The 14,224-nt window shown below is 39.1% G+C and overlaps 1 protein-coding gene across 2 annotated transcripts in view; it reads left to right on the top strand.

The window, feature by feature from the left end:
• The window catches only part of LOC134216920 (uncharacterized), a 58,394-nt gene that overhangs the window by 11,570 nt on the left and 32,600 nt on the right, over nt 1-14,224 (top strand). The window contains exon 1 of one of the 2 annotated variants that reach the window (XM_062695684.1): nt 7,336-7,494. The exons of the other annotated variant lie outside the window; for it this stretch is intronic. The gene's annotated coding sequence lies outside the window, so the exon portion shown is untranslated. Of the gene's footprint in view, nt 1-7,335; nt 7,495-14,224 lie in introns of those variants that run through there. 2 annotated transcript variants of the gene reach the window in all.

The following is a 14,224-nucleotide window of genomic DNA, read 5'->3' as shown; positions in this document are numbered from 1 at the left end:
CAAAGCCCAGGAGCATATGCGACAGTGTGATGAAAGTGCCGTTCCTCTGCACGCCAGATCTCCTAATAGCGCCTTCGAGTGCAATGTTGAACAATGAATTCGAAAGTGCATTACCCTGCTCCAATCCGTCTAAGGTCATAAACGAGGTTGACACTTCGCTTGCAATCCGAATACTTGATTTTGTGCCATCCAGCGTTGCACGTATCAGTCTAATCAGTTTTGCCGGAAAACCATGTTCGGACATTATCTGGCACAGCTCGTTTCTCTCAAGGATCATTCGCAGGCTAAACCCTCACCAAGCATTCATTCATTTATTTAGTCTACATCTAAACAGATAACACTGAATCAACAATTTGACGCCACAATACACGGTTCGAGGCTGCATCTCTCCATCCTCGAATACGCCCCACGCTCGCCAAGTCGTTTTGCACCTGGTCTGCCCATCTCGCTCGCTGCGCTCCACGTCGTCTCGTACCTGCCGGATCGGAAGCGAACACCATCTTTGCAGGGTTGCTGTCCGGCATTCTTGCCACATGCCCTGCTCATCGTACCCTTCCAGCTTTAGCTACCTTCTGGATACTGGGTTCGCCGTAGAGCTGGGCGAGCTCGTGAATCATTCTTCGCCGCCACACACCGTCTTCCTGCACACTGCCAAAGATGGTCCTAAGCACCCGTATCTCGAATACTCCGAGTGCTTGCAAGTCCTCCTCGAGCATTGTCCATGTTTCATGTCCGTAGAGAACAACCGGTCTTATTAGCGTCTTGTACATGACACATTTGGTGCGGTGGCGAATCTTTTCGACCGCAGTTTTTCTGGAGCCCGTAGTAGGCCCGACTTCCACAGATGATGCGCCTTCGTATTTCACGACTAACGTTGTTGTCAGCCGTTAGCAAGGTTCCAAGGTAGACGAATTCCTCGACCACCCGTATCGTAACACTGTTTCCCAGCCGGGCCCTGTCGCGCTCGGTTCCGCTCACAAGCATACATACATGTCTTTGACGCATTCACCACCAGTCTAACTTTTATTGCTTCACGTTTCAGGCGGGTGTACAGTTCTGCCATCTTTGCAAATGTTCGGCCGACAATGTCCATGTCATCCGCGAAACAAATAAATTGACTGGATCTGTTGAAAATCGTACCTCGGCTGTTACACCCGGCTCTCCGCATGACACCTTCTAGCGCAATGTTGAACAACAGGCACGAATATCCATCACCTTGTCTTAGTCCCCGGCGCGATTCGAACGAACTGGAGTGTTCGCCCGAAATCTTCACACAGTTTTGCACACCATCCACCGTTGGCGTTGCTTTGATCAGTCTGGTAAGCCCTCACAAAAAACCTGGCTGGTATTTACCGACGAAGGACTCCTCAAGCGGTCTCAGTCTGTTAAACAGGATACGCGACAGGATTTTGTACGCCGAAGGGTGATCTCTCTGTAATTGGCACACTCTGTGCCCTTTCTTATAGATTGGGCATATGAGTCCATCCAACCATTTTCCTTGAAAAATATATGAAAAAAAATAAATAAATTGACATTTTGGTCAAAATTAAGTTGACTACAGCAAAAAATGCTTTGATTCTCGAGTTTTGTGACAATTTATTGACATAGTTTGTATGATGTATATAAAAAATGTGAAAATTCATAGAAAATTATTAATTTTTTGAACTTCCATACGATTTGTAAGAAGTGGATAAATACTGAGAACCTTTGCTCTATTTTCCCAAAACTAACTTTCTGTCACTTACACCCTTTTGCGCTTGACCTCCTCAATTTCCGACGGAATTCAAAAAGAATTTCTGAATGAATTTCCGATGTTTTATACAAAAGCATTTTCGAAGCAATTTCTAATTTTTTTTGAAGGAGCCTTTAAAAGAAAGTACAAAAGATTTCTTGAAGGATTTTACAAAGGAATTGCTAAATAAATTCCCAAAATAATTTTAAAAAGCATTTCCGAGGAAGTTTTCAAATGAATTTCTAAAATAATTTCTGAAGGAATTTCCGGAACAATTCCTTGCGGTGTTTTTTTGAAGTTTCCGAATTCATAGAGGAAGTTTTTAAGAATTTTTTGAGGGAAATTCTAATGAATTCTAACAAGCCAGAATTCATTTTCAAATAATTTTTCGGAGGGTTATCCGAAGATATCCCTGGAGAAGTTTCTGGAGGTATTCTTTGAGGAATAACCAAAGGAATTCTTGAAGAAATTTAGACATGTCGAATATTCCTTCTGGAGCTCCTTGGAAATTCTATCAGGAATTACTTCAGAAATTCTATTAGAAATTCCTAGAGTTTCACACTAAAATCTTGAAAGAAATGTTGAAATAATTACTGGGAACATTAATTTGACAAACATTGTAATTGACAAAAAAAAGTTTTGGAAGGTTTTCTGAAAAAAAAAATCTGGATGAATTTCTGGAACATATATTTGACGAAAAAGACCCTCAAAGTTGCTCTACATTTCACCCAATCGTGAAATATTGGGCAATTCTGGAGCGAACGAACAGAGTGTATTATCACGCAAAGTCTTCCAAGAAAGCATTGCTTTTCAGAACAAAAAGGGCTGATCATATTTGCAATGTGCAATAAAGAAACTTTATTTTAACTACTTAATCTTATGTCATCAAAACAATCCTGAGATAAAGCTGATTTCTTGGAAATTGTGAAGGATTTGATAAACTAAACAGTTTATAAACGAACTCCAAAGGAGTTTCTGGTGAAATTAATCAAGGGATTTATGAAGGAATAGCAAAAGGAATATCTAAAAAAATCTAAAAAGAAGAATTAGTAATTTCTTAGGAATTTTCGAAAGAATTTCAAAATAATTAAGGAATTTTCGAAGGAATTTCCAAAGAAATCCGTAAAGGAATTTCCAAAGAAATCTGTAAAGATTCGAAAGAATTTCCGGAACAATTCCTCAAGGCGTCTTTTAAAGTTTTTCTTGAGAAATTTCCAAATGAATCATTTAAAACATCCCTTTCTAAAGGAATTTTAAAAGGGACTCCTGAATGAGCTTCCAAAGGAAATCATTTCCTGAAGAAATTCGTGAAGGAATTTACAAAAAATAATCCTCAATGGTTTTAAATACCAGAATTTCTGAAGAAAGTTCTTAATGAGTTCCCAAAGAAATTTGCGGAACAATTTCTTAAGAAGTTTTCAAAAGTTTCTCTAAGAAAATAACCAAATGAATTACTAAAAAAATCATTCATTGAAAAATGTCTAAAAAAGTTATTAAATAAAATTCCGACGAAATTTTGAAAGAATTTCTGAATGAATTTCCGAACGAATTTCTCAAGAAATTTGTGAAGGAGCCCCTAAAAGAATTAACAAAGGAGTTCTTGAAGGATATTACGAAGGAATTACTAAATAAATTTTCCAAAGGAGCTTTAAAAACAATTCCTAGGAATATTCCAAAGGAATTTCCAAGGAAATTCGTAAAGGAATTTCCAAAGAAATATTTAAAATAATCCTTAAGGTGGATGTTTTCATAAAGGATTTTCCGAGTGAATTCCTGGAGGAAGTTCTTAAAAAATTCTGTAAAAATTCTCATTGAAATTTCGGTGGAGTTTACTAAGGAACTCCCAAATGAATTCCTAAAAAATCCAAAGAAATTTCTACATGAATTTTAAACAGAAATTTAAGAAATTAAAGAAATTCTACAAAGGAAGTTCATATGGGAGGTCCCGTAGCGTAGTTGGCTACACGTTCGCCTTATAAGCGGATGGTCATGGTTTCGATTCCCAGCCCCTTCACCAAACCCTCGTCAGTTGCCGGATGCGCAGCCCATACGGAGGCGTTTGGGGTACGCGCCTTACCGTCACTGCTGCCTGATGACGACTGACAACCTGTTCTTCTCGGAGGCATACCTCCAACGTTACCCGGATAAATGGCAACCAGGGTTCGAATTTCTCACTCACTCACGCGACAATAGATCACTCCACTATGCATTTTAGCCGGATGAATTACAGTGCGATAAACTCCGGCACAAGCGATGGTGCGAAAAATTGTTATCCTTCTTCCCATGTTTCGCGAAATTCAAATGCTGCTTACTTTGCCTCTCCAAGCAGATTAAATCTGACGATGCGCCACGATAAGCAGAAGGTTAAATACAGCAGTTTTTCACTTCGCTTTCAATCAATTCATGTGGTGGCGTGGTTGTAGTGGGCGCTCTAAACATTTTGAAATTGTTTTGGGTTCGAATCCCGTTGCGGTCCTAAATTTTTGTAAATATGCTTGCAAAATTTATCTGTTGAGGCGACGAGAAGGAAAATTAAATGATCCGGCGAGCCGGCGCTCGCGAGTTAATCACCCGCCATTCTATCCGGATAAAAATGTTGTGTAAGAATACTTCCTCACAGGGGACCATGAAAAATCACACTCCGCAATAGATTAATCGCAGATTTTCATTCATATGAGTGAGAATTCCGAAGCCTGATGGCAACCGAACAATGCAACGATCATTGGATACAAGACACGGACAAATGGAAACAATGGGCTCACGGTGAGATGGACCAGCAATGACAACAACAATGAATAATGGAAAATCTAAAAATAGATTCTGTCTGGTTTCTGGTAGCAGAATGAGAATACAAATTTTGTCCTAGAACTTTGGAAGGAATTCCTGGGAGAAGTATTCCTAAACGAATTGCCGACAGAATTATTGCAGGGATTTCTGGAGATCCTTGGGAATTCGTAAGGAAATTTCCGAAGGTATTCCCGGATGAATTTCCGAAGGAATTATGGGATTTATTTCATCCTCTTGTTTTGAATAAATCCCTCCAGAAATTTCAGAAGAATTTTAGGAGTAATTTTAACATATGTTAAATAGAAATTTTCCAAGACATAACTACCTGGAGAAATTTTCGAATGAATGTCTGCAGAAATTTCAAATGGAATTCCTGGAACAATTTCAGAAAGAATTCTCGAAGGAGATCCTGAAGGAATTCCAGGAGAAATCAAAGAATTTCTTCAGAAATTGCAATAGGTAGGTATTTCTACAAGAATTTGGAATTGGAAAATATTTCTAAAATCCTCTAGGAATTCTTTCAAAATTGCGTTCAGGAACTCCTTTGGTAATTCCTCTAGGAATTTCTTTTGAAATTCCTAATAAAGTTCATTTTCAAGAACTGATTGGGAATTCTAAATTTTATTTAGACAATCCTAAAGGAATTCCTCCACTAAATCATTCAGAAATTCTTTAGGGAACTCTTCTTGAAAATTTCTGACTTGATTTTAAAAAATTCCCGCGCATGTATCAAGTTTGGATTCACAATAGGCAAATCGTAGGATACATTTTGTCATGCAATATGATTTTTAAAAAAATAGCTTGAGCTGAAAATATACACACCACTTTAGGGATGCCTGCTACTTTGTCTCCAAATGATGAAAGAATTGTTCAAAGCCTGAGAAAGTTTTCCGTTCAGTTCGAAAAGCGTTAACTCCTGATGAGCACCGCTATGTGCTTCTTTTTCATAAAGTTCGTTTTTTAGATTTTTATTAGGGTGTGTCCGTATTTTTCTCCAATATTGAGTAAACGACGACGGCTTTGAGAGGTTCTCTTCTATTATCGCTGAAAGCTTCCTAACACCAACTATTCTCAAACTCGGCGACATTTTTTCAAATACAAACAACGAACGATAAACCATTTTTATTTATGTTACGGCCACTTGGGCACACTTTTTACATTGAATTCATTTGATGCAGAAGACAAACATATTTTTGAAAAATAATTGTTCTATTCTATTCTTCAGACGAACGCTGGATGGTCGTACTTTATTGATCGTAACTATCAAAATTGAATAATTTTTCCAGTCAAACTTTGTTTGAAATAACAAACAGCACCTAAAACGCATCAAATTTCAAAATTTCAACGAGTTTTTGTTGTAAGACAGTTGTAATGACCTAATACTGGAGACCTAATCTGTTAGCCTGCCGAAAATTCAGCATATGAATCTATTCGGGAATTGAATCAAAACGGGTTGAATGTTTAAAAAACCTTAGACAGTAATAGGACACACCAGTGAATCTTCAGTTATAACTTCGATTCTTAATAATAATGGTCGTGATCTAATTTGGATGTAAAATATGCGTTGGAAATGGGAGGAAGATGCTAGTCAAAAATGCAATTGATACCCCAAAAATAAAAATAAAAAAATTATTAGTATACTCATTTCCCGGGAAATACGAGAAACTAATATTTATTAGTAAATCCCGGAAATTGGGAATCCATGGAAATTTGATTTCCCGGGAAATCGTTTCTCGGAATGGAAGCCCTAATTCACAATATCAATACCTTACTCGACATTGGCTGACTTAGATTCAAAAACAAACCGATATCAGTTCGAGACTTCGAGAGAACTTTTGCCAAATATTGACTAGACATTTTAAATGCTTAAATTTTCGATTAACTCAATATTTTGCAATACCCCGGGAGAATTCTGAGGATCGTGTAAACTGAAGAAAACAGTAACAATTGATGAATAATTGATAAATTCAGACTATAGCGGACGATATGATCCCTACATGAATGATCATGACAATTTACTATGCCACTACTGTGCCATATTTCGTCTACCAGGAAAGGTTGTACTACATCTGAGAGGTGGGAATCGAGAATGTATTTCAATAATTGTTTCAAATTGAACAGTAAGAAGACGTCTGATACCATTTTGCTACCAGGATATTGGAAACTTTCAACATTTCCCACTGATTGCCCGACTACTGTGAAACTCTAAGAGGTCGCCGTGTTAACTTTTGTTAACGTTGATGACTAAACCTGCCGAAGAGGAGCGCTCGGTAAGGTCATTGAGCTTACTCTGCATAGTTGAGCGTGGAGTGCAACGTCATCAGCCAATTCGAAATCGTTTAAATGCTCCATGGTTATAGGCTGCCATAACAGCCCGGGGTTTGGATCACGGTCAATTGCACTTACCAAAATCTCGACGATTACGATGAGGAAACGTAGCGATGATAGAATACCAGCTACGACTTCTCTCTCTCAAATCTTAATTTGTAAATATCAATAACTCATACTCGAGTCGAAGTTATCCGCAGTGTCTCTTACGAAACGAAATGGACCGTGAAAGATGCCAGGATTGAATCGAATCAAAGAAAAATGTTATTTACTGACTTCTTCGTGTTTTTCACTCTGGCAAACGGAACCTACACGGTGTTGTGAAAAGAAAGTCCTTCATTCACTCATGAAAGAAAATGCTGCTAGGGTGGGGAGATTGGAATAAAAGGCGCCAATTAATGTTTTATAAAAATCATTTTTACTTTGTGTTTCAAGATCTAGTTTTCCTGGCTCCGAGAATAAATCTCGTTATCTGCGGAGATACAATAAAATCGGGATTCAAACTGATACTTACCAACAACGCTCGGTGCACTAGGTTCCAATTTCCTCTGAAAGTTCACTAAACCAGGAGGCAAACTGTGCTTCCTGGAAAAAAAGCGAGTGGCGAGAAAAAGGATTATCATCTCCGCAGTGGAGGAGAAGAGTAGGTATGTAAGTAAACAGTCGGATGAAAAGTGTCGGATGCCGATTTCTCTCTAGACTGGACCACTTTACCGTCACCGTCAGACAGATGCTGATGGAAGAAATTGAAATAAGGTGCTTGGGTGGTTTTCTGATGGGATCATTGAGTTTGGATTAAGGAAAAATATTCGCTTCCTTTTGGGGCGATAAATGATAGATAAGTACTTCATAGCACTATTTCCCGTTTCAAGCGGGTAAGTGTAATGTAGAGAGAAGAATATGATTTTCATATTTATGGTTGATTTGTTTGATCATCTATGTAAGTTGTAAGTATAATAACACTATAACATTTTCAAATATTGAGCGCATGATAAGATGGATCTTAATGCAATTTATCGTTACTCAGACACCGTAGAAACCGGTGCGTTCCTTCCACACGTAAAACACCATGAATTCGTGGATGAAGTTCAACCGTAATTGCTGAGGCACAGCGAACGGGTTACAGCTCTTCGATGAACCTACGCCGAATGGAATTATCCTTCTACACTGGACTCGATCATGAGCCAATTGCCAATCGAACAAAACAATGTTAACTAAAAATTAAAAGAATTTTCCGATAGGTTCAAATGCCTCAAATCTATTTAAGTACACAAACTCGTTGAAATTATAAATTTCAGTGCATTTTCACGCTGTTCGGAATTTGAAGCAAAGTTTTCGATGTGGACTACTCATTCCACATACCTATCGTACAAACTGCTCAAAGAGCCCGCATAGAACGCATCTTTGTTATTCAGATGCCTGTATGCGAAACTTTCCTCTGGCCAGACAAACTATTCAGCTATGCATGCCCGTCTACATACTTAACGAGAACTATGCACCAGAACTTTGCTTCTGAGAGGACGTTTGTTGGTATAATGGTTCGAAACCACGAAACCATAACTATTTGCACAAGCAACTTAATTAAAAGGAAGTCCTTGGTAATTAAAAAAGCAATTATGAATTCAATTTTCAGCGCCAACGGTTGAGAACTAGTATGGAGCGCCCCCGTACTACTCTGTGTATGACCAAAGATAGGATGCAAACTTGATAATTTATTAAAGAGGTCGTATGTGCAATAATGTATGCCTTTGTTTAGGGCGCATTGAAAGTTCTCGTACATGTGTGCTGCTGCATGAAGTTTTCCATTCAGCAATCTTCGATGATCAGCGGGGAGCGAGGAAAATGAATGAATGCTCAAGCTTTTCACTCCCCGGAGACTCTGCTGTACGGACTCGGAGTCTGCGGTCGACCAACACGACTCTGACACGTGTTTGCGTTGGATACATTTGAAATTTATTGGCCCACAGTTCCATTTACATTTATTTATACTGCAGCTAATTTATCCACTGGTAGCACGTCTGTGCCAAGTAACACATTAATGTAATTTGATTACATTTGCTCTTGCACTGGTAATTGATTCTGTGAAGGAGAATGATGCCCCTTTGTGTGGAATAACATCGTCAATTTGCACTGCAGCATTGCTTGACAAATCGAACGCCGGTATTGCATTGTATATAAATAAGTTAGATGACTGTGACATAATTATCCATCTTGTGCTGCACCAAGCTGGCATCAGCTGTGACTTTCACGGATATTAAACTCGTGTCGTATTCAGTTCATTGCAATTCGATTCAAATTTGATCTGCTTATTATGGATTGTATCTAATTGCAATGATTCCGTTTGTTCTAATTGTAGGTACAATGTTGAAGTGATTCGAACTTTGAAGGCCGCTTATTGTAGGTCATTGATTTCTTCTACTAGCGACCAATGTATCCAGCTTCTCTTGATGGAGTAGCTCCAGCTACTCAGTACTATAACAACAATCACTAACAAGTTGTTTCATGTTTTTATCCAATTTGACCCATGGATCTCTGCATTGTTATCTGTCCATCATCATATTTTGACGCTTCAGGAAGATGACCCTACACAACGTATCCATTATACCATACATATGCGCCGAGATCTATGGCTTTACTTGCTATCCAAGGGAAGGCATGACCAGACATTTTTCATCTTAGAAAACTCCAATGGCGCCAACTGGGATAGAACCAAGGCCCACTTCACATTGGGCCACAGGGCGAATCTAGCCCGCCAAAATACCCTATAGGGTGTAGGTTAATAGAGGTTAAGGGATACACAATATTGATGGTGTTTTGGGAAAAATATTATACTCAGCGCCGACTGTCGAGTATTAGTTGAAAATTTCGCCGCATAGATGACGCTGCGACACAAACTGTTTTGTTTTACATCTTTGAGCTTCTTGGACAAACTACACGTAAAAAAATAACCTTATATGTTATGGCAAAAAACCATTCGAAAATACTTATACTCTTCATTATGCCACCTAATGAATGATCCCATATCAAAATAATTCATAAGTTAATGAAAAGTATAAGTTTTGGAATGTATGTGACTAATGCGATGTATAAGTTTTTTCTTATACATATCATTAAGCGCCTGCTTTGGAAAAAAGTATTAGAAATCTTAATAATAAATAACATTACATTTTTTTACGTGTAGTAGAATATGATCAAATAACTGTAGTTGCCGTTGCCGGAAACATCTCAGCTCTATTCCACCAAATTTCAGAAATCTAGATGGAATTGTAAGATTCCTTAAGTTTTTATTTTTTTTGCAATTTTTTACCTGAAAATTTATGTCCGTAGTATTTTCCATTCATAAATGTCTAAAGCAGATGTTTTGAACCTCCAAACCGTTCTGAAGGTCCTGCTATCTAAATTTCAATTCAAAGCCATTTTTGCCGAAATGTGAAAAAGCTGACAGAACATCGGCAATAGAAGTATCGCATCACCAATTCAATCTCAGTGGAAATTTTAGAAGAATCGACAAAATAACTTAAGCTGGTAAATGAATATAAATAAATGGACATACTATAAAATCTGGTAGGACATGAACTATTCTGATTTGATTATGTTTTAAAATGATTCAAGATAATCGAAACATAAAGTTATGATATTTTTCAATAGAAATATAAACTCGTGGTCTTTAAGATGAAACTGTGTAGGTGGCGATGGGGTGATGTGTGTTTCTTATTTGCGTCTGATGAAGCAATTTTTATGTTTCAACTCTAATACTGGTTATAGATTTTATTCAACTTTGATTCTGCCTGACTCTTAGGGTCCAACGTCTCACAAATACAGCTTCTTAAGCTTGACCAAATCAGCTGTTCTTGCACAGAGAGCCAACAGATGTTTGTTTGAAACTAGCACTCATCTTCAATGTACACACGGAGTGTTTTGTAGAACAATATTATCACAGAAAAAAATGAGCATCGCTAGAATTTCAACTGCGTGAAAATAAAGCTTGTTATCTTTTATTCCCTGGTAATTTAAAAAAAATCTACCGAGTGGTGTCGAACAATTTTTTTTCTTTTCCAGATATCTGGAACCAACATTCTAATCTAATACCAGTCACGAGTTATTTTTCATTCATTTTTAACCTATTCTTCATTAATCAAATGCTAAATGAACATTTTTCTTGTTCTTTTATTTTAAACCTAATTTCAAAGCTCAAATGCGGAGAAGCATAACGGAGCCGAAAATACTAGATTCAACACTTGGCACATTACCGTTTTGCAATGGTTAAATCTGCTGGTATTTTTCAATAGCAACCTCTCCCTGGTCAATTAACTTTTATTTTTGTTATACTTTTCGGATTTAAATTTAAATTAGCATAAATAGTTCGATTAATCCAGCATAGAGATTGAGGTCAAAAAACGACGGGATTCCAATATTAAATATCTGAAAGCCTAACGATTTTTTATCACATTTTCAAGGATACCCTTTTTACCTACCTGTGCAATAAGCATGCCAAGACCATGCTGGAGGTGGCTGAGTTGTATCTCCGGTTCAGTCTAGGAAACTTTTAGGTTAGATATTTTCTCGGCATTCCTATGTGAGTGGCACGGTGTAAAAAAATGGATTATTATCGAAGTTTCATGTACCTCTGATAACTCAGCAATAGATAAATTATTGTAGTTAGCCCTCAGAATTAAAAATATACCTATTTGTTGCCTGTTTTGTACAGAAAATCTGTCTTGAAATGGATCTAAAATTTTGGACAAAAAAAAATCTTAATAATTTTTAAAGTATGTTTCTGATATTTGTTTTATTTTGCTTTATTGACAATCTTATTTCAATTTTTTCAGCAAGTATCATCTATTTCCAACCTTGGTTATCTGTTGTATTCACAATTTTTTCTTCCGAAATTCGCACTAGATGGCCAGCCCATTATCCGTTTGCCACATTTTATAGGATTCATAATATTTTCCTCTAGATCAGGGATTGAATCCAAAAGAGAAAGAACAAGTCTCTCACTTATCATCTCTGTATACATATACGATATGTAGCATACCGCGAGAGACTGTCAGCTGTCATGATAAAGAACTGATTCGGGAGGCTATACCCATGATAAATTTCTTTTAGAAAGCTCCAAATGCGGGGAGCACTGACTCTGATGATGCATTTCAACTTGTTCTACACAGCTGTGCAGTAACCAGCACGAAATGAGCAAAAACAAAGCGAAAATCACCATTTTTCTGTTGGGGCTGTGTTATAGTTTCACCTTAACTGTTATTTTAATCGTTGCACCTGAAGTGCCGCTATATTGACTTTAGTTGTATCAACCTTGTTTCCCGCCTCCCCTACCTACCTCTATTGTTAGTTGTTATAGATACCGTGAATCGTCACCACGTTTTACCAACGCGAATAAAAATGTTCCGATCAAGTTCCGTGTATTTTAATTAATATAGTTATTCGGAAATATACTCTCGGCTACAACAGTTTTGGCGACGAGTACGTGGACGTTGGTGACGGAAAATGGCCAATCCAAATGTCCAAATCCCCGCCGGTGCAGGAGTTCCTGTTGGAGGCGCTCCGCCCCCTGCTGTTGCGATGGCCCCAGTCGCGATGCAGTCTATGTTTACAGTCGAGCCGTTCGATCGCCATAAAATGAAATGGTCTCGCTGGGTCGAGCGACTGGAGGGTGCATTCTTGTTGTTCGGTGTTGGGGATGCTGCGAAGCTGCCGATGCTGCTGCACTATATGGGTGCCGAGACATACGACGTTGTTTCGGACAAACTAGCACCGGTCAAACCACAGACGAAGACCTACGACGACATTGTTTTGATTTTGGAGAATCATTTTAACCCAGAACCACTCGAGATCCTGGAAAATTTTCGGTTCAAATGTCGCAAGCAAGGCGACGACCGTGCGGAGGAATCGATTGACGATTATCTCATCGCTCTGAGAAAGTTGGCCATAACCTGCAACTTTGGCAACTACCTGAGCACTGCATTGCGGAACCAATTTGTTTTCGGGATTAGGGATCGGGGAATACAAGCGCGTCTGCTGGAGGTGCGTGGTCTCACACTAGATCGTGCCCGGGAAATTGCTGTGTCAATGGAGGCATCTGCAAAAGGCGGACAAGAGATCCATTCGCGTCAGTGCAAACCCGAGCTAAACTTGGTGGAACATCCACCCACGAAGCATGCGAAGTCGAAGAATTACAAAAAGGGAAATATTTCAGCGAAGAAAGTGCAAGCACAGGTGCATAGTGATGTGAAGAAGGGGGAGTGTTTCAGGTGCGGAAATTCCAACCACTTCGCGAACAAGTGTCCGCACATCAAGACCACATGTAACTACTGCAAAGTGTCGGGTCACCTACAGAAAGTGTGTTTAAAGAAGATTGCGGCTGATGGTGCCCACCGGAAAAGTGATACGCACCAGGTCGAGGAAAATTTCGATAAGAAGTGCAAAGAAAATGTGAAGACCGATGAGATTTGTGGAGTGTATGACGCGGCTGATTTCAACAACAGCGTTGGCAAGTTCTGGCTAGAGCTAACGGTCAACACAGCTTCGGTAAAATTTGAGGTGGACAGTGGTTCACCTGTCTCGATTATGAGTGCATCCGATCAAAAAAGGTACTTACCTGGGGCCAAATTGCGTCACCCGAATACTGCTCTGGTAAGCTACAGTGGGGACATGATTGAGCTGTCCGGAATGTGTGTTGTTGATGTGAACTATGAAGGGAAAAGCCACGAACTGCTGCTGTATGTGGCGAAGAATAAGAAGCACCCACTCTTGGGGAGGAGCTGGATGAAAGTACTGAAGATTGACGTGAAAAAGTTTTACGAAAACGTTAATGCGATCACGGTTGAAAATAGTGACGAATCCGTAAAAAAGCTCATTGCGCGTTACGGTAGTGTTTGTGAAAAATCCATGGGGAAAATCGAAGGTCTCACGGCGAAGCTACAGTTGAAATCGGATGTGCGGCCGGTATATTTGCGAGCACGGCCAGTTCCGTTTTCCATCCGAGATGCAGTCGAAAAAGAAATCAAGTCTTTAGAAAAAAGCGGTGTGTTAGTGAAGGTAAATCACAGTGCTTGGGCAACACCAGTAGTCCCAGTGATGAAGTTGAACAATAGAGTGCGCCTCTGCGGCGACTATAAGATTTCGGTAAATCCAAATCTAGTGGTTGACGAGCACCCACTGCCCACCGTCGAGGAGCTATTTGCTAATGTGGCAGGTGGCGAGAAATTTACAAAGATTGATCTGTCGCAAGCCTATCTGCAGCTGGAGCTCAGCGTGGAGGATCAGGAGATTCTTACGTTAAGCACTCATCTGGGTTTGTACAGACCAACACGGCTGATGTACGGTGTCAGTTCGGCTCCGGCAATTTGGCAACGCTTGATGGAG

The sequence above is a fragment of the Armigeres subalbatus genome, chromosome 2 (genome assembly GCF_024139115.2).
Source record: "Armigeres subalbatus isolate Guangzhou_Male chromosome 2, GZ_Asu_2, whole genome shotgun sequence".
Lineage (NCBI taxonomy): Eukaryota > Metazoa > Arthropoda > Insecta > Diptera > Culicidae > Armigeres > Armigeres subalbatus.
This window is presented reverse-complemented; position numbering and strand designations above follow the sequence as displayed.